Source organism: Falco biarmicus, chromosome 10 (assembly GCF_023638135.1).
Source record: "Falco biarmicus isolate bFalBia1 chromosome 10, bFalBia1.pri, whole genome shotgun sequence".
NCBI lineage: Eukaryota > Metazoa > Chordata > Aves > Falconiformes > Falconidae > Falco > Falco biarmicus.
In genome coordinates this window covers 29,823,971-29,848,868 of record NC_079297.1, presented here as the reverse complement: position 1 = coordinate 29,848,868, position 24,898 = coordinate 29,823,971, and the positions used below count along the sequence as shown (strand labels likewise).

The 24,898-nt window shown below is 43.3% G+C and overlaps 1 protein-coding gene across 6 annotated transcripts in view; it reads right to left on the bottom strand.

The window, feature by feature from the left end:
* The window catches only part of DENND2B (DENN domain containing 2B), a 180,379-nt gene extending 156,245 nt beyond the window's left edge, over window positions 1–24,134 (bottom strand). The window contains exons 1-2 of one of the 6 annotated variants that reach the window (XM_056353629.1): window positions 23,801–24,134; window positions 19,303–19,480 (exon numbers count right to left, since the gene is read on the bottom strand). The gene's annotated coding sequence lies outside the window, so the exon portion shown is untranslated. Of the gene's footprint in view, window positions 1–19,237; window positions 19,481–23,800 lie in introns of all 6 variants that reach the window. The other 5 variants (XM_056353626.1, XM_056353623.1, XM_056353627.1 and 2 more) reach the window with 5 other exon arrangements.
* Window positions 24,135–24,898: the final 764 nt, after the last annotated feature.

Genomic DNA, 24,898 nt, shown 5'->3' with positions numbered 1-24,898 from the left:
TGTCAGAAGAAAAAAATTCTGCAACCCTCAGTCAGAAAGAAAGGTCATCTGAAGGCAAGCTTGGCGCCAGAGCTAGGCACTGCCATCCCCACAGATGCACACCAAATCAGTGCAGGTGCTGCCTGTTGCCTGCTGGTGGGAGCACAGGCAGAGTAAGACCTCCCAAACCTTAAGTTTCAATTTTAACATAATACCACCAGCCTACCCAGTTACATCAAAATCTCAATGCCTCAGTGCAGGATTATAGTGCTTGCTTGCCTAATTCGTGTGTTATCATAAAGATGTTATTAATAAACCAGATTGTTACTGGTTTAGATGGCTAACACTCCTCTGATGCCCATAAAACTGTAACTGCTACCTGCAGATTCAGACTATTGCTGAAACAACTAATGCCCTGTAAAAGTTTCTTAAAGTAATACAAACACATATTAGGCAATACAAGGTTAACCTTGTAACCTTAACATAATGCAAGGTAAACCGTGCTAGCTCTCTACAAAGGTACATCACCTACCAAACAGGGGCTGCTTTGTTAAGTGCATAGTATCTACTTTTGAAGTCACAGTTCATGACTGGTAAGAAACTCTATCCACAGACACTTGAAGGCAAAAGATTGTTCCTATCATTAATGCGTCTGCAAAAACGCAAACACCATACCCACTGTTGGGCTCTAAAGCTAACCTTGAGCATACAGCCATTTAAATATAGACAGCACCCTGGTAATCTGCCCAGTTTTAAAGCTGTAACGATGTAGTCAAATAACAGGCTGTCCGAAAACCACATAGCAGAGCAACTAGCTACACCCCACTCATTTGGTTATTATTGATGCAAAGACCTTCTCCTTGCACGCCATACTGTCTGAATCAACAGGCAAATTTCTATGAAACTTCAAATCCTGGAAAGGCTTTTTGGGGCCAGGGGAAGGTTGCATAAATATTTATTTATTTTTAACAGTTCAGTGCTTTCAACCTGTTTGTATTCTACCAAATAAACCCTGACAGGCATTGAAAGCTGCCAAGGGCCAATCAAACCTTCAAGAGTCTGAAAGTGAAACCTCAAAATTAAAAAAAAACAAAAAAACAAAAAAACAAAACCAAAACAAAAAACCCACCACTTTATTCCCAATTAAAAACCTTGGAAGCAAATTAGACTGCCTTATCTGGATGTCTGGCGGGGGGGAGGTGGGAAATCACATCTGATTTCCTGCATAGTTCTGCTCTGAAAAGCAGGTATTAAAGGAGGGGAGTGCCTGGGTAGCAAACAGCCTTGGTCAGACACTCCTGCTCACCTTCATTGCAGACTTCAGTACAGTTACTGGAACAGGAGCAAAGTGGACAGGCATGGTCACAAAGCCTGATGCAGGAGAAAGCTTCCACCTTGTGCATTAGCATCTCATTTTAATGGAAGACAAAAGCAGCAGAGATTCTCTCTAAGAAGTTACTCCTTTTCTCTTTTTTTTCCATCTTCCTCCTCTTCTAGAGAAAGTATTCTGTAGACAAATTGCATACAGTATGTGCAAACCTCCTGCTTGGAAAATTTTGCCTGTTATTAAAATGAAATGCAAAACAAAACAAAAAAAATATCCATTTTTGATGTGTTTGCTTGTCATGCCAAGGCCCCCAGCTTCCATTCTCAGGGATTTACTAAAATATTTGTTTATTTATACAGGGCTGGAATTCTGGACTACCAGGTTCTCTTCTGGCAAGATCTTTGGCCATGCTAGGAGGTGGTAGCAATATTAAATATATTTCCAGTGACATCAGTAGGAAAGTAACTGTGCTGTAACGGGTAACAGTTACACAAGGGTGTGGGTTTGCCTGTCCCTTGTAGATACTCATCTGTGTTAAGGATAATGAAAGATGCCATTTCACCCCATCTAAGACAAGGTGCCAGTTCCTTTCAATTCAGTGAACACAATTGCTTCACCAGTCCAGTAGCTGCAATTTTCTCCTGTCATGCCTATCAGCTCACGGGGAGAGAGTCTGACTCACAGTCTAACCTCCGGTGCTCGCCCTCCAACACCACACCAGTAAGTGGACAGCGAGAAGAGAAAGAAACTCTTCCTACTGGGTTTAAGTAATTCAGTGCCTTGAGACAGGTCCCTGAGATGCTGTAAGATGACACCAATAAATCACAAGATTTTATGTATAAATAAAGGTTGAACTCCTTCTACTAGCTTTACAGATTTCAAGCCTTTGAGACTCAGGTTTCCAAGCTTTCCCACATAGCTATAAAACCCAGAGAGGGTCAAGATTTCTAATAATCACTGAACTCCAGGAACATGGGCCTTAGAAGAAGGAAGAAAAAAACCCCAAGCTAATATAAAAAAAAATCCCACATTAGAATTGGTAGAGATGACAAGAGTAACAAAGAAAAATTGGGGTGGGTTTTTTTTTTCCTTTTGTATTTATCACCCACTGTCTCCCACACAATCACACTGTGTAACAGCACACTGTGATGAAACACTCCTAGCTCCCACTTTAAATGTCCTTAGCCACCGTAACTGTACACAGAGAAAACAAGAACTGCTTCACTTGCCAGCAAAACACAGCAGCATGTGAACTACAACATGGCAGCCCTCACAGGGTGCATAAAGATGAAAAGTAAAAAGAAATCAACCAGACCAGAATTTGAATACTGTAAGACCAGACCAACACACCCCGACTCAAATGTGTCATTAAATGTAGCACTGCAGACAGATATTTGATGACCATTTGTAGTTTCAATGATAGCTTTCTCTCCCTTCATGGAAGTTGACAACTACTTCTTGCAGGATACCACCACCGTGTTCAGAGCATGACATAACTGTAGCCTCCCTAGGGAGACAGGGATTCAGGATGTGACAAATCCCACGTTCTGACACCACATCCTACCTACTGAAGGTCAGCTCTTCCCTGCCCCACACCTGCTGTGTTTGATAAATCAGAGGAATTCATGCCCCAGAAACGGCACTTCAGGAGATGAAAAACAAGAACAACTTAAGACAGGATCCACCAACCCAGGGCATGATGTTTTCATACCACCAAAACTTTCTGCTATCTTCTTGAAACAAATATCAGCTTATTCATCGGCACATCGGGCTTTTCTCAGCAGGTTATGGTGTTTAAGAACATCATCTTTCCCATTCACTGGTTCTACTTGTAACTGCCTCCATAGCCATTCCTGCAATTACTATCTCCACCTGAATCATTATGTGCTGCCTACACCCCAGCTTCACTCAAAAAAAAATCTGTATTGACTGCAAAAACACATGCTACCAAAGACCCTTCTTCCAGACCAAACTGCAAGCAAGCAAGCAAGCTGCTGTGTGCTCCTGGCCTAAACAACCTGATCGGGATTTTCACAAAACGAACACACAGAAACCCCACATGCAGTAACTTCTTCCCAGTCCCCAGGGAACATGTGCATACAACTTATAACCCTGGGGGACCACAGTGCATCTGATGTTCCCTTCTCTGGAGAGGCCCCATGCTACGGATGGAAGCTATGTGGAAGTATACTGTTGAAGCACAGATCAGCCTATGAATTTCCCCTTGGATGTATAGTTCCCTTTGAACTCTCTCATAATTGCCCCGGCCTTGCACACACATGTTCATTGCCTGAACTGTGGGTGGGAGATTCATCTGGCGCCAGCTCTATGCAAATCTTGAAAGGCTTAATTCTTAAGACCACTGAAGTCAAAATGGGCCTTTCTATCGGCTTCTCCAAGTTTGGGACCAGACCCACGTTCCTTCATTTTAAGGGACATCGGAACTGCGCTGAATATTTTCATGCAAGCACAGAGTCACCAGGTTACTTCTGCAAGACCTGGAGAGTGTCCTGCTCAGCCAGCTTTTTCCACAAGCTCTCAAGGCAGACCTCATTCACTGCACTCTGTGTTCATTTTCTTCTCATTGACTTGAGGACAAATTAAGACAGGAACTGGCCACAAATAATCCTAGGCTGGAAATTAGAAAAACATTTCTAACCACTGAACTAGTAAAGTACTGGAACAGCTTTCCAACAAGCAGAACCAGCGTCAAAACGGTACCGGCTGCATCATTTAAAAGGGATATGTCCACCTCCCAAAAGCAAGGCATTGGTTATGACTGCTTAAAAGGATCTTTCTAGGGCTCTTGACACCTGAGGCAATGCTGCAGGGCAGGCAGGTAGCCTCCCCACAGCGGGAACCTGACTTCACCACACCGAGCCCTTCCTGCCAGCACAGCTCATGAGCACTGCGTATCCAACACCCAACAAGAGATAACTGGAGGAGAGATATGCTGTTCTCTGAGCTCATGTTGCTTGGGAGTCCCTGTTCCCTGGGAATTTGCCGCACACTGACAAAGGTAGTGTTGGAGCCGGTATCAGAGTGAAAAGGCTGCTTAAGGGGTATTGCTTGGGTCAGTAGAGTACATTTCTCCCACCCCAGCTTTCTCATCCACATGGATTCTGCACCTAGGTTTTTGAGCAGCTCTATTTAATATTCAAAACAAAACCATACACTGAACCAGGTTTATTTTAATGCTCCTTTAGTGTCAGAATGTCAACTGGTCCTAAAGAAACTGATTCAGGGAAAACACTCTTTTTCTCCTCTTTTCCAAAACTTATATTCAACCAGACTCTTCATTAACACAGAAATGTCCCTCTCTTTGGCATGCATAAATGTAATTAGTGCACAAAGGGTAAGACAGCAGGGTGCCATGAAAATACAAATATGAGACTGTGCTTTTCACTTTGTTGTATTTGGTTCAACAAATAAAGCTCACCAGTGCCACCACCCAAGCACAGCCTTGTGGGCCCTTCGGGTATCATCCCACCCACACACCAAAACAGCACAGGACAGAAGGCAAGACAGAGGGAGGCTGCCTTAATGGAAAGCTTTCTTTTATCTTGCCAGACAGAAGCAATGCCTAGAAAGTTTTAAACGAAAGATGCTGCAGGGCAGAATGTGCCTATCCTGCAATAGCAAAGCATCCCCAGAGAAAAGCAGTCCCCACTACTTAGCAGGCAACCATATGCCAGCAGATGAGTTTACAGTTCAACCTTAGGCACATGTGAAGTGTTATCACAAGGTCTAGCTGGAACAGCTGTTTGGGTGAAGATGCACAATGCCCTTCCCTGCCCCCCTGTGCCTTTATGAGAAGCATAGAGAAGACACTGGCTTCTGCTAACTCAGCATATATTTGCCAACTCAAGTGGGCAGAGACAGTAAGTAGAGTGCACTGGCCGCCCCGGATAACCATATGGGGGAGGAAGGGAATGGATCACCCACCCCAGCTGCAGAAAGCTTTACCCTGTGACTGCAGGGGACGCCAACAGGCAGGAGACAGCAGCTCCAGCCCATCAAGACTCAACAAATTTCTCAGTCTGCCCCTCAAGAAGTCAAATGCTGGAGTCTCCCTTGCGTCAGCTTGGGGTACACTCATAACTCACAATTTGGCCTCCATAAAGGAAGCTCTGCTGTTCCTTACCCACACTCAGTAGCACTTTATTCACTGAACTGTCCCACAGAGCCTAGAAGGACTTCTTACGTAGTAAAGTTTGGTTTTTTTGGGGGGCTACTGGCGGGGAGCATCTCCCCAGAAAATAAAGAGAGGGCTTTGCTCACCAACACTGGCCTCTTGAGCCTTAGGTGATCATTCTGGTCCACATGCCTACAAAAGACAGACTCATGTTCTGTATGAATACAGCATGAAAGATAATAATAATGGGCAAAAGTGGGCTGGCATGGGTGCCCTGGGAGTCCCACAGCTAGTCCAGGTTTCCAGAAGGGAAACCTGGAGGAAGAAGAGAGATCCTGTATGTTCCCTCCATGAGGACATCTTTAGGGCTCTAACATATGGCTGCATTGCTCTGTTTCAACACTATGTGCTTGCTCAAAGAACCGAAACAGTCTCCTCAAAGGATACTCAAGTTAATTCAAGATACAAGTTCTGTAGGTACTTGTACATAATGGTGGACACATTCAAAAGGTCTTTAATGAAATAAACACAACACATAAAACAATGCTCAGCAATGAACACAAGACTTATAGGAACATAGACCATTTGGAACTGAACTCAGAAGTTTAATCATTGGGTTTCTGGATATGGTGAAATTAGCCCAGCCCTATCATGAGCAAACATTCCTACAAGGCTCACAGCACAGGAAAGGTTGGGACTAGCAACAACAACTGCAAAAAAATAAAGTTTATCTAAAACTAATCAGTATATATCAACTCCCCATATATGGGTTTGGCTTTATCAGAAAGGGTGAAGTGCTGTATTGTCAAACAGCAGATGAGAGTTGCACATTGATTTGGATTTAAGATACATGTTCTTCAATTACTCTCTCAGGTTCCTGAGGGAAACAATGGAAAAGGATTCTCAGCATCAGAGGAATCTCTACTGAGGGCTCAGTTTATACACAGTCTGTGTATTCCACCTTCCATATGGAAACAGTACCAAGTGCCTTACTGTGAGCTTTTCTAACGAAGCAATAAGATTCATGTACTTTCTTGATAATTTTTTTTTTTAAAAAGTAAATCAAACAACTCATAGTACAAATAACACAAGACAGACTAAGGCACATGCACGAGGCAACTGAAATGGGAGGATGTGGAGGCAGAATAAAAATATTCTTCAGAGGAATGTGAAGCCAAAGGCAAAAAGATGACAGAAAACACAAAAGGAGGAAGAAAAAAAATCTAAAAAAAACCCAAAAAACATGGATACAAAAATACCCTGGAGCCATTTGGAAGAGATCTGTATACAAAGGTGAGGGCCACAAACAAGAAAACAGAAATAAGAATTTTTAAGAACCCAAAAGACCTTCCCCTACAGCCCTCTTACCTTCAAGCCCAGTGTCAGAAGCTTTGGGTTGCAAAGGTTAAAACATGACTTTGCACAGACCCCAGTGAGTTATAAATGCAGATACAACTCCAAAAGATCAGCGAGAATTGTGAAGGACCAGGAGCACCCACTACAAGAAAGACTGAGAGATAAGGTATATGGCACCATTTTCTTATCAACCTCTTCGAAAACAACTTATGCGGAGGAGCAGCTGAGGGAACTGGGGATGTTTAGCCTGCAGAAAAGGAGGCTGAAAGGAGATGTGATCACTCTCCACAACTACCTGAAAGGAGGCTGTAGCGAGGTGGGTGTCGGTCTTTTCTCCCAAGTAACAAGCAATAGGATGAGAGGAAATGGCCTCAAGTTGTGCCAGAGGTGGTTTAGATGGAATATTAGGAAAAAATTATTCACTGAGAGTGTTGTCAAGCACTGGAACAGGCTGCCCAGGGAAGCAGTTGAGTCAGCACCCCTGGAGGTATTTAAAAGACGTGTAGATGTGATACTCAGGGACACAGTTGAGTGGTAGTCTTGGCAGTGCTAGGTTAACAGACTCAAAGATCTTAAAGGTCTTTTCCAACATAAACAGTTCTATGAGTATTTAGGGTATTTGGTTATATTCAGAAATACAGAAACAGCCTGCTGTAGTGCAGGCAAATACAGAATATTCCACAAGATTTTTCTGTTGCTTCCTGCAGAATTCCGATTTGTTAGCTGGAACTCAAGATCCTGGGATTTGGCTCTTGATGCTTCTCCTTCACCAAGTATTAGCTTTTCAGGTGCTCCCCTGATGCCAGCCTGACAATATTTCCAATGTTTGTCATAAACAGTCTCAGATCACATCTATCCAAGGTTCATTTGTGCTGCAAGGCCACAGGGCAGCTCCAGTTCAAAGAAAATTTGCTGGAGACAGTAGCTGTATAGCAGAAAGCTATGCTGATTGCTCCCCAATAGATAAATGAAAATGCTTCATGTTCATACACATGGATTTGTTGGAAGTAGTTTGCCCTGAAATTTTAAAGACAAAAACCTGTAGTACTATCAGCTCAGTATTAATTACACACTTTTATAACTGATGCCCAGCTCCTTCAAAGAGCTGAATTTCTTCAGCTGGAGAGGTCAACAGACCCCCTCTTCTCAGGATTTTGATGGGCAGCGTCCTCACATTTTACAAAAACACAGACACAAGAAGAATGCTTCTCTGTCTCTTTTGCAGGCATTATCCTTGCATGAAATGAAGCATAAAGGTTTTCACTAGACACATGCTTAAGGATGAGAACAAGAGTTACAGCAGGTTTTGCTCTGTCCCCTTAGGCACCCCTAGGCCTCACACACAACAGCTGAGACACACTAGCTATAATCTCCTTAAAACTGTTGCTGTTGCTGCGGTTTCCTCTGACCAGGGAGGTCAAGGATATTTTTTGGCCAAGAACCTTAATGACCTAACAGCACTAGAGACAAACCTTTTTCAGCTATTCGTCTGCATTCTTCAAGCATGAAGACATAAAGAAGGGGAAGCACTGAACTATGTAAAGTTATGAAGGAAAGAGAAACATTCCATGCTACAAAGCCATTCGAGTTAGCATCTCATTTGTATTCTGGGATATAAACATAACTTCTCTCCCATATGCGATTCAGATTCCCATACATAATTTTCAAAGACCAATGCTGCATAAACCCTCTGCTCTGCCCTGGTGAGGCCGCATCTGGAGTGCCGTGTCCAGTGCTGGGCTCCCCAGTTCAGGAGAGACAGGGAACTGCTGAAGAGGGTCCAGCAGAGGTCTGCAAAGATGATAAGGGGACTGGAGCATCTCCCTGATGAGGAAAGGCTGAAGACTGGGCCTGTTCAGCCTGGAGAAGACTGAGAGGGGATCTTATCAATGCCTACAAACATCTTAAGGATGAGTGTCAAGAGGATGGAGCCAGGCTCTTTTCAGTGGTGTCCAGCAACACGTACGAACTGAAACACAAGAAGTTTCTTCAGAATATGAGGAAAAACTTCTTCACCTTGAGGATGACAGAACACTGTCACAGGCTACCCCAAGAGGCTGTAGAGTCTCCTCAGAGACATTCAAAACCCACCTGGACGTGACTGTGCAACCTGCTCTAGGTGAACCTCCTTTAACAGGGGGGCTGAGCTAGATGAGCTCCAGAGGTCCCTTCCAACCCTGACCATTCTGTGAATCTGTATAGAGACAAAATGCACAGAGAAATAGAAGATGAGGTAGGAAGGTACTATGCCACCCAGATTCCTGCCAATGCCAACAGGAATGAGAGAGATGAGTTTAGGTAGACAGCTGGGCCTGTGTCCAAGCTAAAATCCCCAACGTTCCCAAAAGAAACTCAGAGTGCATTTCTCTCTCTTATTCATGCATAGTTTAGAAACCTCCAGAGACTGCTCTGCAAACTGAAACAATAAAACAAAATGTCAAGACAACAAATGGGGCATTGAATCTCTGCCATTTGTTAGAGGAAGGCCTTTTCTGATTTGAAGGCAGTACCTTGTTTTCACTTCATAAACAGCAAAGTGATGCAGAGTAAGCATTGTCTTCTAGAATGACCTAAAAGAAGACAGAGTGGGGCAGAACAGCATTACTTGGCTGGATCAATTACTTTGAAAAACTTCAACAGGAAATCCATCCTGCCACAGGTATATCTTAGTATTTTCCTAACATATGTCATAACAGGTACATTGTTAGAGATACTGAGAAATAGGAGGAATCCATTTTATTTTTTATAATCTGAGGAAATTAATTCCAGTTCCACCTCTGCTCCCAAAATCCTATTATAATCTGAGAACGGTTGCAATATATCAGCGGTGAAACAGTTAATGTTTTGTTCTCGTTCACAAGGTAAGCATTTAAAGCTAAAGGTAGACCTGTCTTCCCTTTTCTTTGAACAGGAGAAATTCACTGCTGTTATTTATTCCCACACTTCGCTTTGCTTGGAACTGAGAATTTAGTTTCTGGAAGAAGATAATAGTGTTTATGCAAAAGTGGTAAAGCAAGTACCTTGTTAATCTACAGTGAAATATCAGAGAGGTAGCTCAGCAGCCACAGGACTCAAAACCCCAGCTCCATCTTTGGCATATTAAGCAACTCCGGCCATGCAAGTAATTTTATTTCCCTCTGTTTTGATTTCTTAATCTACAAAATGGAAATACTGGCTAAAGTCATTCAAGGACATTACAATATTCACAGTTTCATTCTTTGCTTTTATCTAATGTTTGAATGAGACCAAAAAAACTCACGTTGCACAATAAGCCAGTGGTGCAGATACATCCATTTTCCCATAAAAAGCAGTTAATGAGCTCATTTCTTTTTCAGTTAGTCCTGTAGCCTACTCTGGCTCCTTAGGAAGCTCTCCTAGCATCAGCTTAATTCCATGAAGTGTTCAGCACCATTAAAATAGCATATTTTAATCATGCTTCATTTAATCAAAAACTTCCAATTACTTCTAGTAATAGCTCTGATCAGCTTTGCAAAGCACTTTGGAGAATTGCAATGAAAACGGCTGTATCAGAGCTAGGTATTATCACTTGCATAAATGTGACCCAGAGACTTCAAAATACATATAAGAAACATCTTTATGCCTTCACTAACTCAGACACTGCTCTGAGTCATACAATATTCCTCAAGGAAGAATTTCAAAGCATTTAACAATGAAAAACCTTGTAACACCTTTGAAAAATAAATAGTGAAAAGCAGGCACTCACACAAATTGCTTTATCTGATGCTGAAATACAGCTGTCTCTGGAGCAAAGCATAATACCCATTTAACAGTACAAAGCCACAGAAGCATAGAGGACACAAAGAAAAAAATATTATTGTATCCATTTAGAGCAAGGGGGGAAGTCTGTGGAGGCAAAAGAGCAGTTAACCAAACCAGAATTTAAATAGGACCCCGTGCTTGATACCAAATTGGTCAGAAATATCCCTTGTTTCCAAATTGGGTAATATTCCAAGGAGGAGCCAAAAGCAATGAGTCTCTGTAGGGATTAGTAAGGGTAGAAGGGAGGGTTTTTTTCCTGGTTTGATTTACTGGCTAACTTAAGCTGTACTGTTTATGATTGTTTAATAGAGTTGGTGGGCTGACCTTGCGTTATGTTTAGATGACACTTTAATGTTGTGGGGCAATCACTATTACATTCTTGTGAGCTCAGAGTGTCTAGAATGATTGCTTAAATCTAAGAGATGTAGTAACCCCTCAGGCAGACAGGCACAAGTGTTAAGCCACTTTCCCAGCACCTGATCCACATCTCATTTGACAGCCACAGTCTCCAACAGGACTATGCCCTCAGCTCCTTTCTGGACCACTGATATGTCTTCTCTGTTCAGGGGACAGATGCCACACACTGAATCACCAAACCAAACACGCTCTTGGGAGGTCTTCTACCCGCATAGTGAGCCATTCCCAGTACTGTTTAGCTCATGAGAAACTGTTTAGTCAGAAAGTCTTAGAGGACCTTGCAAAAACTAGTTTTCACATCACACTCCTTGCTTTGCCAAACCCACTAGTCCTAATTCAAAGGCAGATTTCACACTGCTTCCAATCCTGCTGAAAAATTTACATTATGCATTAAGCAAGGGTAAAACGCTATCGTACTGGGACTTTTTTTTCACTATTTTACTTTATTCACTATTTTACATTAAGTGGAGTAAGAAATACTTCAAGAAGCAGGGTAGCGAATGCAGGCTACTTTTCTTAATCAGTCTTTCAAACACCATTGCAGAAAAGACTGAGATTCAGCCTGACAGTAAGGAAGAGCACTGTAGGTGGTCATCGCAAATTCCAACCAGAAGCATGCTCCTCACAGTGCAGCGATCCCTCAGGAGCTGCTTTCTAAATAAATGGAGTAGAAAACCGATGTATTAAAGGCATTGGTTTTCTTACAATTGTACTCCCAGATGGACAACTGGGCACCACTCAGCCTTAAAGAAGGATATATAACCCTCATCTTGGTAAGTATCAGCCATAGAAAAACATATGTTTGTCCCTGTTTTTCAATTCACTTGCTGTTGCTACTAAGCACAGTACAGAAAACAATCAATGGATCAGGTTTCCAAATGGCAAACAAAACCACTGGGAAGATCTAACTCCATTTTCGGCTTGTTGGGAGGGTTTTTTTCCATTACTTCACTATCCTCTTCTAAAAAACACAGTATCATGCTGTTTGCATGCACGTTAATACACTTGCATTTTGCTAAGATAACTCAAGCATTTATATAGCTCAAGGTTTAAACTTCTATTTCCCCTACTTTGAACAACATCCTTTACAAAATATAAAAAGACAGACACATTTTCAGGAATTTTTTTCTGGCTCAAAAAAACACAGATGGGGTTTCAGTCCCAAATATGCAATTGGCATTTGGCCCAGTGTAAAGATATGCCCAAACCACATGAGTACAGAGCAGCTGTGGGGCCAGGGAGCAGGTCACAAACTGCCTAAACCAAGGAGACTTTGCAGGAGCGAGTCCCTCAGGCCAGAGAATAGCTCTGAGGAGAACAAGCAGCAAGTATACTAAAATCACCTCCATTCAGTCTCATGATGAGTTGAAACTATTTTCTGTCCTTTTAGCATTCCTTTCCCCCATTTGAGCCAGAAATTGCCACCCAGCCTGGTCTTGTTTAAACCATCTCCCACCATCAGCTTACAAGGAGAGAGTTTCCAGACTAGTAACAAGTCTAGTATGGTACGGAAAGAAACTTTTGGTAAATACAATAAAGTGCTGTCATGAAAGAACAGCCAACTCTGCTTGTGACCTAAGCTCTGTGGATGCATCTACATGAATGTAGAAAAAGATCAGAAAAATTAATTACCAGGGGACGAAAAGAGAGCAGCTCACTTAGCCAGCCTGCATCCCCTACACAAGAGGGGGAACGGGAGGAAAAACTTACAGCTGCAGCACCAAGTGTGAGTAAAAAGACACTGCAGAAACCAAAGCATGGTTGAAGATGTAAATAAGGCTCCTGTTACCTGCTTATTCTCCCCTTTATTACATCCACATAGCTTAAAAAAAAAAAAAAAAAGTAAAATTGACCCAAGTGCAATCCATTTACACCATACAAAAATGTATTTTTGAAAAGTTGCAGCAAGGTTTTCAGGGGACTCAAGTCACTCTATCAATTCAAACAGGCATCATGTATAAAAAGAAAAGTGACAGTTCCTACAGAAACCAAGGGACTGAGAAAGAAATAAGGTTATTTGAAAGGTTTTTTAGAGAAGGTGTTATCAAAAACCCAATTTCATCTGAACATGAAAATTTCAGAGCCCAGTAAATGTGTGAGATCTATACACCATTTCCTATCAGGTGGCTGCCAAACAGATTCTTTACACATTTAATACAGCAGTAAAATAAGGCACTTATGTAGCATGTTTAACTGTAAACATATTTGTATTATTTTGTGTAAACGAAAGCATAACCTCATAGATGCTACAATTACTAGATAATGGGAAATGTGATGAGAAAAAGGAGAGTCAGAACTTCTGCTGCATTACAAAAAATAACACAGCAATGCCTTGCACAGTCCTGCTTTAACAGGCCTGTAAAACCTATATGCTTTAAGCCTCTAACAAAAGTGCCCAGCTGGCAGTTAGTGAATTTTCAGGTGCCTTGGACAGTCCAGCTACTTCGAGGGAGTAGTCTTGAATACTCTTTGCCGGGTCACATATCACTGCTATTCCTTTCCTTCAGGGCTTCACCTCATATTTGGCAGAGGAGCATAGCTGCAGCTCCTTCCAGTGTCAACACTTTCTCTTTGCTTAGCTAGAGGTGTCAGTGCAGAGAAAGCACAAGGTACTGCTTTCCTAAGTTCAGAGCTCCCCAAGTCACATGCACTTTTCAGGCTCAATCTTATGCTCACTGAAACTTTACAGTACAACTGCCACCACCCTTCAGAATGCAATTTCAGCCCATCACATCTTTTCCAGGTTAGAAAAGAGATGCAAGAAACCACAAAGGTATGTGTCGTAACGAATAGCTTAATACAAACATGTAGTAACTTTTGCTTCTTTAATGTACAGATCTCAAGGAATACACGGAGAGATATCAGTTATCCCTTTACAGATGCACAGAGAAACTGAGGTTGCAGGTAATAGAATGCCTTAGAGGACCTCTGAGCAAGTAAACAACAAAGCAGGGAACTGGACAAGAGATTTGCAAGCCAGTAACTCTACCTGGGTTTATGTCTTTCTATAGACATTGTACTTAATAGTAGTTGCTTCTCAAAAAGAAATAATTCTCTTTTGGAGAAAGACAAAAATGCTCTTCTTTATGGGCAATTATCCCCAGACTGGATAAAAATCAAAGGTATAGGAGAACAAAAACACTGACTTTACAGAGCAAAGCTGCTTTCTTCAGAGCCTGAAAACAAAAGTAAAGCAGATATTTTGGGGTAAATTTGTTTTAAGAAAGAGGCTCATTTCTGTTTCAGTAGAGAGATATATACAGGCGTGTAAGTATCTTAAATACAAGGAAAACACTGAAACAGTAAGTTGCTGACTTTGGCTTGCAATACTTAATCACATTCCTAATGTGAAGATCCTGAGTTCCCTCTAAGAAGAACATGTGGATGTTTCATTGTTAAACAATTAGGCCAAAGCCACACTAAGGATTTTTGTATCTGGTTCAAACTGACTTTAATGGAAAATGAGTACTTAACTGTGACTTAGAAAATCTCAGCAGGGTTGTACAAAAAGCCAGAGCATTTTTTTATTCTATTTGAATCTAGTCTGGTTAAGACTTTGTAGAGGACTGAGAACCTATAAAGATAGGAAATTGTGAAGGCAGAAAGGGTCTTTGCCTCCTCCACTCTCTGGTCAAAATGAAGTTTAGGGATAACTGAAACATCTGCTGTGCCAACTTGTGTATTAAAGCTAACCTCTGTTTGCATCAATAAAAAGGGTTTAATCAGCATACAGAAAATGCTGCTTGGAACATTTGTTAAACAATATCAATAAAGTACTATCTTTTTAATAGTTACAATAAATACACACAAAATATAAACCTAGGCTACACATTGATGCACAAGAGTGTATCTTTGCCTCTTGGCGTGGGTTTCTAATGGAGGTGGTGGTAGCAGTGTAGGAATGGTACATACAATATACAAAAATAACTGGCACCTTGTAACCAGAAATACTGGTTATGACTAAGTCTCAAAAATCAAACATAAGTAGATACAGAAAAACTCACGCTTAACAAGGAAAAAATAAAAGGATTAACATATCTCTATACATTAGTCTGTTAATAAATATTTGAGATTAAGTAGTTAAGAAACATGGTTTTAAAAGCCTAAACTATCCTGCTAGTCCCACCAGATAATCATACAAATTTTTAAATTAAGTAACTTTATTTGAAATCACCTTCTAGTTGGAAAAAAAAAGGCGCCTTTTGAAGCACTCAAAGGCAGCAGCAGTATTGTTGTCTCAAAAGAACTACTCTAGGTATTTATTTACAGTTCAAGATGAAAGAAAATATTTTGCCTCACAACATATCTCTTATTTTCCTATTAAACTAAACTAAACTGAAAATGGAAAGAAAATGTTTTATCTGTTCCCAGGATTACCTTCCTGAACCTTCTCATCTGTACTGATGCTTCCCTCATCTACCAAAGTTACATGCAGTCTTTCATTCATATTTTGTTGAGTGCTTTCAGATTTAAAATTAATGATGCTATGCTGCTACAGTATCTCACCGTCTTTCTGCCACTGTCTGAATTCAGCTCCTGGTTGTCTTTTGTCATTTGCCCTGCTCCAGAAACTATTAATCCTAATTTGATTCAGAAGCCCTCATCATTCAGATTTTTAAAATCAACATCATAAAGCCTAGAGATGAAAATAACATAACTCTGTTAGCCCCAGGTATAGGATTCCTGCATCCAGTTATGGATGTTATGGATGCAAGTTATGGAGGTATGTCCCTTTGTCATGTACTGGGGGGGGAAACATATTGATCTGTCTCATTTATGTCAATGAGTCTTGGATCAAAAAGTTTCTCACAGACATGCTAAGCATCCACAAAAAAACCTCTCAAGACAGCTGACAGGTACTTGCCTTTTACTATCTGTGTAACTTGGGGGGTGGGTGGGTGGGGTGTGGTGATGAACTCAGAAACAATTTGGAAAATCACAGTCAGAAGTGCCAGGTGAGGAAGAGTTGAGTAGACACCACCTATATACTGGTATAATTCACCTGGTCCAAGTCATGCTGCTTTGTGTGGTCTCCACCCCAGCTAACCTTCTGAGTACATGTTTTTCAAGCAGATGTGGTTGCCAACCTGTTCTGTTGCAAAGTATAGGGAAAGGGAAAAGGAAGTTTTGGTCCAAGACAAAGAACTAAGCTATCCAGGGCTGGATTCCTGCTGGGTTATCCATGGGGTCATCAATATGCATGTCCTTCAAAATTCATTACCTATTTTAATTTCTCACGTGAATATGCCACTGAACTTAATTATTCTGCTTCTGGAGCATACCTTCAGCCCATTATCTTGGATACACTTCTACAAGGCAAAAAGATCTACTGTCTCTCTGAACTTAAGAATAGGCCTGATTATTTCCTCTGTCACATCAGTCTATCCACAGCAGTTCTGGGTTGACACTAGTATGCCAGAAATTACAGTCGTGTTTATCTCACACTCACCGTGCATAATTATGCTCTCCACTAAAAACAATAATAATAATGGATTGAACCATTAATCTTCAGAAGAAAAGTTGGTTTCACCCAGGGCAGAAAGTAAATTCTCTCATCTTTCCTATAGGCTGTGCTATGTTAGGTATCAACCTCTTCAGTTTTTTGGTTGCCAGAAATATCACGGTTCACAACAATCCACCCAGCTGAAAAGATAAGTACATAATTTCTCTTCAGCCATATATCCTGGAGGCATATACTTATGGAGGTGGATGGATAAACAGTGGATTTTTCTCATAACTTTTTACCCTCTGCTGTAATTCGCTCTGAAGCATGTGCTTGCCACTGAAAGCTTCATGGTTCTTTTACAGTTTCATTTGGGAGAAGTCATCTTAGCTGCGCATTCAACTTCTCTGCTAGTTTCTTCAACTCAGAGAGAACTGTCTTGTATCAAGAGAACACAACCAAATCTTGTATTAAACTGGTTTTAGAGTGCAAAGCACCATCTGACACCTCTCAGTGTTCCACTAAATACAAATCTGAACATCAGAAAAAAAGGCCAAGCAGAGGAATGTCACCAGCTGACTTCTTGCAGCTCAAATAGCTGCTATTAGGGACTGTCTATGACAGACAAGAAGCCTCAATGCTCACAGGCAAATTAAGAATCTCTCTGCCACCATTTATCCCCCTTCTAGAGCTTACTAAACCCCAAGCTACAGTTAAAGTGGTACCCACAAAATCTAGGTCTCACATCCCTATATAGCCTGGACACTGCAGCAATGCAACTAGAGGGTATGACACACACTGTTCATTAAAGCCCAGCTGCTGGGTTTGGAGTGCTTTGAGAGGGAGGCTCAAGGGCTAAAAGGAGAAAGAACAGAAGCACACAAAGAAAAGCCAAAAAGGAAAGAATGACAAATGTTTTTCTGGGAGTCAACAGGTGAGTTTCCCCAAAGCACAGATGAAGCTTTACTCACATGTAAAACAGCCTCTCTTGAATTTATTTTTCCAGTTACCTGTGTTGTCCAAGTCATATAGCCACAGGAAAAGCAGGGCAGGCCAACGAAGATTATACCCAGCTCACCTTGCCTAGGTGAGAAGGTAGCTCTGCTACCCAGCAACATCTCCCTTTGCTTCCCAGGCCTGAGGACATCTCTGGAGAGAAAGACCAGTTCCTCTGCTGGCTGCTCTGCAACAATGGCCTCAGAAGGTCCTGCTCAAGGTGTTGGTTCAGAGGATAATAAAGCACTGAGCCAACCAGCAGGAAACCCCTCAGCACCAAGGCACTGGGGAGGGAAGAGCTGAAGCACAACACCTATGAAAGTGGGGAGGGAGGCTTAGAAGATATCCTGAGGTCTGTTAATGCCAAAAAAGACAATCAAGGTTGTGCTATTAAAGTCCAGGAGTACCCATCAGTGTCACATGGGCTTTCAGACAAGACAGGTGCCAAGGAAACAGCATGAGCTCCTAGTGCTTGTCCTTGGTTTTCCTTGCATTACAATTAAAGAATTCAGGGTATTTACAGATTTCCACATGAGAAATTGTGATGGGTACATCCATAAAACACTAACAGAAAAACATGCATACAAACCTAAAGGTGCATGGATTGTATTGATGAGTACTGAAAGCCTTTTTAACAATTTTGGAGTTTGTTAAGCAATATTCACAAAAGGCCTATAGGTATGTTCAGATTATTATAAGCCTTTTCTTTCTGATCCCTTCCTATCCTTTGCTACTCCAATCTCACTTCTCAAGTCAACCATTTCTTACACAGTTTGAGTGGCATGGGGGATGTTCTGCTCAAAGACTAAAGTTAACAATATACCAGGGATATAGCAGGTAGTGAAATGCAAGCTGTGGTATGGAACTGCTGCCCAATATGCAACCTAACAGTGGAAATCATCAGAGCCTGCCATCATACAGGAGATATGGTAAGCTTTTGCACTTTGCTGATCTGCCATATCTTCAAAACAGTGTTCCCAGTTAATAAAGCTTCTCTGAACAACACTGGCTAACAGGATCTTGTGAGCTTAGAGCTGGGATGAAGAGGCAAATTGGAAACTGCAATCATTACAATCCTGTAGCACACATAAGAGGCACTTTCACACACTGCGAGTCAATACGCCCAATTTTGCTTTAGCGTACTGTACCCACACAGAAAGAAACATGACTTCAGGCCCTTTCCAGTGACTGTGAACGATAAGAGTTTCCACCAGGACAAAGGATCAAAATCATTAGAGCTCCTCATTCATTCTGCTCCCTCTTGCAAAAACTACTTGCCCTCCCTCAAAGAAGTAACAACGTTGAAAGCAAAAATGTCAAGAGACAGATCTGTCTCCCAGCTTGAAGGACTTCTCAGAAGTAACAGAATCCACATTTGGAACATCTGCTCCTCACTGAAGAAGGGTTGCAAGATCTTCCAGGGTAGCTCTCCTGAAGTACTTTGCTTTCTGCCCTAATACTTGGAATAGCAGGCAGAGCAGGGTGCTTTGCACAATGCTACAGTTAGCATTTGTCCCCTGTGATTGTGACTAGATGTCCCATGAAGACAACTGATCTTTTTCTTAAGAGGAAAAAATGCAAAAATTCAGTGTGACGACCCCATCAAAATGATGAAATGAATAATAGTTCTAAAACTTCACACAATGACTGTTTTTAATAATGTGGGAGTTTGGGAATAATGTTAAATGCTTCAACTCAAAGACCTGGTTTCCTGTGTTGGCACCAGTGCTAACACTAATGTTCACACATCAAGCATTTTTACATCTTCATTTTAAAGAGAAATTAGGAGACAGATATACTTAACCTGAAATAACTTCCCATTCCTCTGTGTGTGAACACACACAGGGTGCATTTTTGACAGAAACTCACTGTGCTTTCACTGTGTCCTTAAGGACTTCTCCATTCGCACAAATTCATTGAAGTCTCAGCTACACTGCAGCAGCTCACAGGTTTTCAGCATACAGATACAGTTCAAACAAACATCTTCAAAGAATAATGAAAGGTCACATTAGAGATGAACACCTACTCTTGTCCTATATCCCCCAACCTGGGAAAAAAAAAAAAAAAAGCTTATACCAAAATGTAACAAAAGCACTGGCTGTATGAATTATAGTATTGATTTACCTGGACAGTTCTAACTATCTTGGTATATGCTCCACAGAGAGGACAAGTTAGGTTACTCTAAACATGTTCACTGTGGATTAAGCTAATCCAGTCTTCTTCCAAACTACTTCTGAACTAGGCTGGCTAATAATACAAAATTACAGACCTCAACTGATGAGTAGGAACTCCTACTGTAACCCACTGCAACTCAATCACCCCTATCTATAGTTTGGCCATGAAGTGTTAATGTACTAGGTGATCCTTGTCCCTACAGTTTGTAGTGATGTGGACTTCAGAGAGTCCAATGGCTAATGCAGAATCAATCTTTCAGGCTTAGTCCCTAGGGAATAAAAAGTTTCTAATAAAATGTGACAGCTGTTCAAAGCCTATACAAATGAAAAGAGGACTTAAATCTGTAAGTCCATGAGCAAGCATCCCCATTGTTCAAATCAGTCTTCAAACTTTATTTCTGCATATCCAAAGAGCAAGGACCATGAAAATGGCACCTATGGAAGGAGGAGGATCTTCACCACAGCCCCTCTCTACCAGGGCAGAGCTCTAGAGCAGCACAGGAGGATCAGGATTTCCAGAGGCTGCACAGCATCTCACAGGGTGGCAAGACTTCTCTTCCATGACATTTAACTCGACACATCTTACCAGCATAAGGCATTTCTTAATGAAAAAGAAGCAAGATACAAGAAAGGATTTTGCACTTGGATTAGGTGTAAGAGTGATGAGTACTAACCCTCAGCTGATGTACATACACCCAAAAAACCATAGCCAAAACTCTTTCTAAGAGGGAATTTCAGGTCTTGTAGGGTGTGACTCTCCAAGGTTTGGCAAAGCCACTTATAACCTCACCAAAGTTCAATGTGACTATGAGTGTTTACAAGCACAAGGACTAGGCCAAATTGAAAATGTAAATATTTGGATTCAGTTCCCCAAACTTGCCTCAATCTGCACTGCCAACTAAATCCCAACAGCAGACCAAAAAATCTGAAAAGCAAAGTTGCGCACACTTTACAGCATAGCACACATGACACTCAGCACTGGGAGAAAAAAAATAAAATCTAATTCGTAATTTAAACTGAACTTAGGTTAAACAAAACATCACTGAAGTTTGGACCAAACTTCAGCTTGATTCAGCTATCATTTGGCACATTTTGGAAGTCTAATCAATCCAGATGTTGGTCCTCTGCCCTGCAAGAGACTGGGTTACATTAGCCGTGGGAGAGGAGGCACAAGTAGCTGTATCTGGATTACTCAGGACCCCATAGATGACACAATGGGTCTAGCACACAGTGGTAACTTCGACCTAAACCACATTCTCTTAAACCATCAAAGCAAGTTGTTCTATTTTCCAGGCAGATGAGGTAACAAAAGTCTTCTCTGGATCCAAAGTAATTAACAGTTGGACTTTATGATCCCAAAGGTCTTTTCCAACCTAAATGATTCTATAATTTAATTTATTTCGGAATCTCAGTCCCATATTCATATTCAGAATTCATTTAGGATCCCAGATCACCTTGAGTTCTCAACATCCATGCTGCCTGTTTTGGTTGGTTGGTGTTGGGTTGGTTTTTTTTTTGTTTAAGTTTTACCCCACTTCTTTTACCTATACATAAGAATGGCAGCCAGGGATCCATACAAGAGAGTTTTGACCTCCCACAAAAACAGATCCCAAGAGATTCACTGTATTCTCAGTTGCCAGTTCCCAGCTCTTCTCAGGAAGCATTAAATGCCTTTTAGTCCTACATCTCCATCACAAACACTCACTGGAGGGAAACAGAAAGGCAAGTGTCTCACCAAGACCAGGATTTGGGGTTAACGTTTGCGGGGGTTTTTTTGTATGGCAAGAATTTGGGCCTCCTCACTCCCACTACTGTAAACTAACAAAAAGTCCATCCTCTCCCTCTTCAATTAAGTGGGAAAAGTACAAATCTGGTTCTTTAGCTTTACTCAGCTGTGGGAAACTTGGTTTTGCTCTCCAGTTAAAAGCAGGCTCTTCAGCTCACTTCACAGTGACCTCTTCACAAGGGGATAGTATCATTTCTTTAAATGCCCCTACACTAAAAATAGTCCTGCTTCCTAAACATGAGTGCTTAGCAGTTCCAGGCATTCCAAGATCCTGCATACCACTATTTTTTTTTAAACTGGCAACATTTATTTAACCAGCAATTAAAAAAAGGAGGCCCAGCCGCCCCAGTGATTCTTCCCAGAGGGTCTTAGATGTTTATGAAACACAATGAAAACAATAAAGTGGATAAAATCATGCTATTCCATCAAGTCTTTGGCAAGACTTCCCAACCAAGAATAAATTGGCATGGTACGTTACAGTCAACAGATTACACAATGGTTTACAGGGTCACCAATAATAAGGGGTCACATGCTCCTTCAAGAGCTACAGTATATGTTAAAAGTCACTTGCTTGAAGGGAAATGGCAACGCTTGGTCCTGAGCTCCTTGGAGCAAATTCTGGCAGCCACATCACAAAAGTGCTGTAGGGGTAGGAGAGGACATAAGGCGCCTTTCCTCCCCAGCGCCAGGAAGGGCAGTGACTACACTGAGTAAGCTGGCTGGGGGAGTTTAGCACCCTGAAGGGAGCAGAAGAAAGGCAGGCCAGGCAGGACTGTCCTATTTCTGAGAGGAAATGAGAGGAAAACAGATACTATGTTCTTTTAGGAACAGGACATTCTCTGTGTCCCAGTGAGACCCAGCACCACCCACCCTATCACCCCTTCCCAAGGAGCCCTGCTCATCACTCCTCCATATTCTTAGAGGAAACTGGTTCCACTCCAGAAGCAAGATGGCAGTTCTCTGTCAGCCTAGTTGCTAACACCGTGTAGACTGTAGCTAGCTTCAAAAGGTGCTGACTATATTCTTAGTTAACTTGATAAAGTAACATAATTGCTTAAATGTGTTGCAGTTTTCCTTTAAATAACTGATTTTAAAGCAAGAGGGAAATGAATTGTCAAAGGCACGAATCTTACTCTCACCCATCAACCTGGTAACAGATTTCCACTATGACACCTGCAAAACCTGATCATCAAAATGAAAGTTAAATTTAACGTTCCTAAAACATACATGATTTTCTCAAATCTCACCTTATATGCAAGATACTCCTACCTTTGCTCTGTTAACTTACCCTTCCACTATGCGGAATATTTTCATCTACTGACTGTATATTAATCATGTATAAACAAAACTTTATTAAGTCTTAAAGGCAAATCAACCTCACTTTAATTCATCCTAATCTGCATCATCTCAAATCAAAATACAACTAACAGTTTCATCCTTTGTCTTCCACAAGTTTTGATCACTCCAGGTGGTTTTAACTGCATTATTCAGTATCTGGCTGAAGCTAAAGACTTACTACTCGGAATAAATATTAAAGAAAACCTATTTCCCAAAGTTGATGCAACAGTAAAACATGGGTGTAGGAAACACTACTACTGACATACTCCTTGCAATAATACTATGCATCCGGCTTCATTTAGCTTGACTACTAAAATTCAAAGTACATTTGAGTGATAAAACTGAAGTAAACATAAGAAAGCTTTCTCATATGTAGCTGCTACTCTTTGATTGCAGTGACCCACTGCTCCTTAGTAAAGCAAACGCTTGGTCCCAAGCCAAAAGCAGTACATCTGATTTTTCCCACCAAGTGAACTGCCGAAGCAGCTCCCTTAGCTCTTCAGCTAAATCTGTCTTGGGATCCTAAAGTCTTCCGCCAGAGTCCAGGTGGCTTCTCCGCTCTTTTCAACACGCATGCAAACACTACAGCCGGCTGGATAAGCGATGCGAGTGGGCACTGGAAGGGAAAGTGCCCCGGCTCCCCCTCTCTCCGGATCCGAGCCCCACGCTGGGCGGGCTGGCTCCCCAGCCCGGCTACGGTTCACCCGGTCCCGCCGAGGCGGTCTCGTGGGCTCTGTCCCTCCGGGCCGCCTCTGCCCTCGCCACACACGCCAGAAGAAACGTCCCGAGAGGCACGGCGGTGGCACGGGGCGCACCGCGCCCCCGCTCCGCCCGGCCGCAAGGACCCCCGTTAAGGATCGTGGGGCCGGCCCGCACCGGCGGCTCCGCTACCGCGGAGGTTCCGCTGTGCTGCCGCCGCCGCGCATCCCCAGCCCGGCCCGCTCCCGGGTGGCGGGCGGCTCTCGGGCGAGCCGGAGCACCGTCAATCGTTTCTCCCCCCAGCCCCGCTCCCCTGCCCAGGTCCCCAGAGGCGACCACCAACCCGGCAGCGTGGCTCCTCGGCCCTTACCGAGGCGCGCAGGGATGCGCTCCCGCCGCCGGACGCCTGCAGCCCCCGTCCCGCAGCCCGGGCGGCTGTAGCTTTTTTGGAGAAGCTGGGAAGAGGGAGAGAAAGAAAGGGGGGAGGGAAGGGGGAGGGAAGGGACTGAGATCGAGGGAGACAGAAGTATGCAAAGGCAGGAAGTGGAGACGGCCACGGCCAGTGCGGGAGATTAATGGGAACCAGTCACCCGGCAGCCAACAAAGAAACCTGCTCCCCCAGCGCAGACCGGCCCGGGCTGCAGCCCCGCCGCGGCCGGGCTGCACCGGGTGGCCGAGCCCCCGCTCCCGCCGGCAGCGCTCGGCCCCGGCCCCGCGGAGGGGTGGGCCCCGGCCCCGCGGAGGGGTGGGCGCCGCCCCCCCCTCCTCCCCGCCACAGCCCCAAACCCGGGTGCTGGCCGGGCGGGAGGGAGCGGGGCAGCCCGCCAGGTCCGGGCAGGACCGGCCGGTCCGCGGGGAGATGCGATGGGCAGAGGAGGAGGAGGGGAGAACTAAGCTCCCCGCGTCCGACAACCCTCCTCCTCCCTCTGCCCCAGAGGGGCGATACCGCTTCTTTTTTATTTAAAAAACTACGAGTGCTGGGCTCCTCGGCGCGGAGTCGCTTGCTGGGAAGGAAGAAAGGAAGGAAGGCGGCGAGCGAGCGGCGTGCTTCCTGCGCCGGGCAGATGGTTTCAATCAGGGCCCGGGGACGGGCGAGCCCCGGGGCGGCGGGGCGCGGGGCCTGCCCGGGGAGCTCGGGTACCGGGGGCTGCGGCACGGTCTGCGCTCCGCTCCGGGGATCTCGGTTCGAAGCCAGCCTGCAGGGACCAGCTACAGGCAGCAGTTGGTAAGACTCTGCTTCTTGGGGAGCAGGGGGCGAGGTGCCCCGCCGGAGCACGCCCCAGCCAGGGTCCCTGCCCACGCCGGGAGTGAAGGTGGCCTCTGCGCTGCACAGACCCCACGCAGGCCACCAACAGCATGGATTGGGTCAGCTCCCTGGCACACCTGTCCATGCGCTTCTGCCAGCTCAACAGATGAGAAACCCGCACAAGACATTTGACATAAAAAACATCAAAAGAGGCAGCATGCT